This window comes from Tamandua tetradactyla, chromosome 4, assembly GCF_023851605.1.
Source record: "Tamandua tetradactyla isolate mTamTet1 chromosome 4, mTamTet1.pri, whole genome shotgun sequence".
NCBI classification, from domain to species: domain Eukaryota; kingdom Metazoa; phylum Chordata; class Mammalia; order Pilosa; family Myrmecophagidae; genus Tamandua; species Tamandua tetradactyla.
In genome coordinates, this window is record NC_135330.1 from 70,637,807 (window position 1) to 70,642,812 (window position 5,006).

Here is a 5,006-nt window from a genome sequence, read left to right on the forward strand (position 1 = left end):
TGGGGGCCACCTGGAGCCACGGATAGAGGAGGTCAGCTCCCGTTTCCCCAAATGTGGGAGTGCCCATAACCCCACGTGAACATCCCAGTTTTTAGGGCTGTTATGTTGTGAACTGCTCAAGAGAAGTCCATGGTCCAGCTCCTCACTCAGGACACCTGCCTGGAAAGACGGATGGGGAGGGATGGCAGATATGTCCATGGGAACAGGAGGGAGCAACCCAAACTGGCATATCCCCTAGGGGAGAAAATCAGAACCTGCAGGGCAGGGCAGATGAGCAGTCTGAGTGTGTTTAATCATCCAGAGTGTAATTTCTGCTCAGTTGTGTTTTCTGGTTTATTTTTGGACACAATCAAAGCTAGATGTGCCCAGAAGCCATGGCATCACCAGGTGCCTCTTACAGCATTACCTAATATGTATTCTAATGCAGCTCAGTGCCTGCCACAATACCTCAACCCCTCAGCTCACAATGTGGCCTCTGCTCAGTGCCATCCATCCTCTGTTCAGCCCAGGCTGGTCCACACCTGACCCATAGCCAGAGCAGTCTGCAAATGACAGAGTATCCAAAGAACAGAGAGACAGGCAGGAGGCCCAGACCCAGGGGTGGGAGGCTGGAAAACGCCAACGCTCCTACCAGCCCCACACATTGCCTCAAATCCCTCAAAATCAATATATCAGGTTTCAGGCTTCCACTTCTCCCCGAATTATTTCCTAAGCCTAACTCCTCCTCCTCCAGAAAGTCGGATATCTCTGCACTGGAGCTTTCCCCGAGGGAAGGCGAGAATTTGGAAAAGCAGAGAGGAGGACAGAGGTTTCCAGGTGAGGGATGCGGAAGGCAAAGATGAGGAGGAAATGTATCTTCCCAGACAGACCCCTGCGCTCCTGGACTCGGCTTGCAGAACCCTCCCTCTGCAGCTGGAGGGAGTGGGTGGAGAGAGGTGTTCTCCTGTCAGGAACTACTTAGTTAGCTGGAAACAGCAGCAACCCCCGCAGGTTTGCCCAGAGCTCTGCAGAGCTGAGCTTGACCTTGCTCTCAGTTTACCCCACGCTGCGTGCTGGCTGCGACCGGAAGGGCGGAACACCGTCGGGACACAGGCACTCGCTCCCTGCCTTCCTCTCAGACACGTGTGTCAGGTCAGACCTGCTCCCTCCACAGATAATGCCGCCGAGGTTAAAGAGGCTTAGGTGGGTCTCCACGGCAACCGCAAATCAGGAGCCGCCTGCCTCCGCGCTCCGGCAGGGAAGCTGTGGTTCGAGCCTCCCGGGACACACACCCGTGCACGCGTGCTCGCGCGCGCGCACACACGCAATCCACAAACACCTGCCCAGGTTGGGTCCTTCCTCCGGTCAGTGTTGTTTCTTTCCCTTAGCAAAACTTCTCGGAGACAGAAAGAGAGGAAAAAGGAGACAGCAGGCAGCAGCAGAAGAGAAAGAGAAAGGAGAAGTTTAGAATGTAGCCCAGCCTCCTCCATTCCCGGGCTCTTCCACGGCTGCAGAATTTTCTCCTTTTCCGTGAAAAGATCCAGATGCTCTCTTCTCCCAGCCTGGGAAGCAGAAAGCAGGACCCCCGCTGCGTGCTTTCACCTCAGCAGAGGCTGACTTGAGAAAGCCAGGTAAGTGGGAAGTCTCCCCGGGAAGCACCGCCACCCCACCCTGAGTTCACCGCACCCCTAGAAGTTAGAGCATAGCCGGGGCGAGCCAGCCCCGCATCTGGTCTGAGGTTGGGAAGGGTGGCTTCAGGGGGTGCCCCGGGCTGCGGACAGCCCACTGGGCAGGCTGAGTCCGGATGGCCGCAGGGAGCGCCCTTTAGTCCTCAGCAGCTGCACAGGGATTGAAGGGCTCTGCAGTTCCCCCGAGGCCGTGGTCTGGTCTGGCTTTGTAAACTCATGGGAAACTGTAGCTCTTGTCTGTTCTGGAACCAGCAAGCCTTTCTGGGAGAACCCAACACCTGGTATTTTCTGTTCTGCTTTGATGGAGGACACAGACTCGGGGAAGACGGGTGAAACCCAAGTCAGAAATTTTCCCATCGATTTATGAACCCCTACGAAGCAGCAGGCACAGAGTCAGGCTGTAGGCACCCAGCAGTGACCAAGGCCCTCGTGTGAGGTGTGGGTTTCAGTCCTCCTAACCGTGGAGTGGACTGTGACTCTCCAAAATACATGCCCGGGAGAAAGGGCCTGGAACAGGGCTGGCGCCGGGTGGGTCTCCGCGGAGAGGGCCCGGTTTGAGAAGGAAAGTCTGCACTGCAACTGCGGGGCCAGGGTGGAGTTTCTTGGGGGTCAGGCCCCTCCAACTGTGACCAGTCAGACCTGAGTGCTGGGCAGGCTCAAGCTGGTCCCCTCCTGGCTGCGCCTCTGCTTCAGAATGAGGAAGGCTGACAACCATTCATTCATTCTTCATTTATTCAGGAACCATTTATCGATGCCTATTGTGTGCCCCGCAGATTTAACAAATGCAGCTCTTGCCCTCTCAGAGCTCATTGCCTGGTGGAGAGAGAAATATAAACCAAAAAGCATGAAACGTGTTTATTGTAGATGCTGTGACAACAGGCTTTCATGCCAGGCACCAGCAGACACACGGGGTTCACTTCTATCCCATGGGGAGGCGGGTGGCAGCCAGGACAAGCTTCAGGGAGAAGATGACCCTTGAGCTGGGTCTTGAAAGATGGCTGATCGGGCTGGCTGAGTCTCCCTTGGATTTATGGGGTTATGGGTTATTTTTCTAATATGCCAAAGAGAAAAAAGATCAATGTATCAAATTTGTTGTCTGTGAAACTGGCCTGGGGTCATTGCAAAAACAGGGCAGGAGAAAGGTTAGGCAAAGAGAGGATCTTTTCTCTCTTTGACAAAGCATCTTCTCTCTTTGTCTCCTGCAAGGCCTCTGCTCAGCGGCGGAAGCCCGCTTTAGCAGCTCTCCTGCATGCTGTTAAGCCACCAGTGTCTTAGGAGAGTCATTCTGCCAGGCCCCAGGGCCACTCCATGCCCAGGGACCCTGGGGGCTTCAGGCAGCCCCTTGCCTTGGCTGCCGGTGGCCAGCTCAGCTGGTGAGAGCCCAACCTCAGAGGTGGCGGAGCCTAGGCTGGGTCCCCTGGGCGATGTTCCCTGTGCGATGTTCCCTGTGCATGGAGAAAACAATGTTCCTCTCTGCAGGCCCCCCCCCCAGCCCCAGAGCCTCCCTTCCAGCTCAGAGGACGCCCCTCCACCCCACGTTGCCACCAAGACTTTCTTTGGTTCCTCCCAACCCCCAACCCCACTGCTGAGGGTTCGGTAACCAGGCTCCTCTCGCCCTGGAGACATGCGATGGTTTTTCCAGCGTATCTAAGGAGCCGTAGCTGGTAATGGTGTCGCCCAGGGAGAGATGGAAAGACATTACCCTTAGAGATGTGCGGAAATAGGCTGAAGGGAAGTTCTGGGAGTGTGGGGGTGGGCGGGGTAATGAAGGGGAAAGGGAGGAGGAAAAGGGAAGAGGAGAGAATGAAAGAGAAGGAGCTTGGATGATAGCAAAGGGCAGAAAGAGAACACGGGAGGGCTCTCCTGCCATTTGCTGGGCAAACTCGCGAGGCCGCCACCTGAGCTCTGTCTTCATACAGGGAGAGGCTAAGCTGTCCCAGCGCCGTGACCAGTAGCCAGGGTTGGGGCAAGGCCAGGAACGGGGTGGGGACCAAGCTGCACCAAGCCAGGGTCCTCCACTTTTTGTGCCATGGACCCCTTTGGGAGTCTGCGAAGCCTATGGATGTATTCTCAGAAGAATGTTTCCAAATGCATAAAATTATAGGATTATAAAGGAAACCAGCTCTATTGAAATGTGGTTATCAAAATATTTTTAAAAACCAATTTGTGATATGGTAATACATGTGCTTCTCTATTAGCATGCAAAATAATATCTAGTGGAGGTCTAATAAATGCTGTAATTTCATGGTAGTAATGAGCAGAGATGGTATTTCAAGAACAACAACTACAAAGTGATATGAAAATACCCGTCATCTCTGCTGGAGATAAAATCACAGGTGCTACTGACACTACTGTGCTTTGTGGCTTACATTTATAACTGAAGGAAACACTGCATTTCATGGCAGGGTTAGTGGAAATAAAGATGCATTATTTTTCCCCATCCAAGTTCATACATCTCTGAACTCTCCCAATGGACTCCAGGGTGAGAATCCTTGCACTAAGCAACAATAACAGCCAGAGACCTAGGTGAGCCATATTCCTGTTAGTTTCTAAAGTGTTTACAGGAAAATTACCCTATTTGTTCTTCACAGTAACCTGGAGAAGCAGGTCTCTTCGTTACTCCATTTTACAGATGGGGAAACTGAGCTGAGAGCAGTGAAGGTGGCTTGGACACAGGCAGCGTATGGCAGGGAAGGGAAGGGAGTCGGACTTGAACTCAGATTTTTTCTGCCAAAGCCTGCACTGTCTCCCCGACACCAGCCTGATGGCCTGAGCTGGTGATGGACCAAGGCTGTGGGGGGACTAAGCCCCAGGCCCCATCTTCAGCAGACGGGTTGTGCAGTGAGGGCAGGGGAGGCCTGGATGAGCAGCCACCCTGCTCTGACCTCCTGTCCCTAGACGGGATAGGGGAGACACAGTCCTAAGGGTCTCACAGAGGACCACAAGGCTTGGAGGGGTTTCGAAGATCATGGGGTCCTTGGCCCACCATTCCAGCTGGTGGCATCCTCCTCCTGTCATTTGTGTCAACCTTAGATTTGGCTGGCACTCTGTCACTCTCTTCTCACCAGCTGCTGGTATAAATGGATTGGGGTAGGGACGAGGGCATGGGCCCATGACATGCCCCCCACGACCTCTCTCCAGACCCTTTGAATGCTTTAATCATGACTTTACCTGATTATGTAGTAAGAATTCCAGCACCGGATCTTTGCGTAGAATTGTACAGTTTACTGAGTGCTTTCACATACTGTCTCTCAATTGTGTCTTACAGGGGTCCTATGAAATGGGCTGGGCAGGCATATTAACCCCTTTCTATAAATGTGGAAACCAAGATCCAGCTAA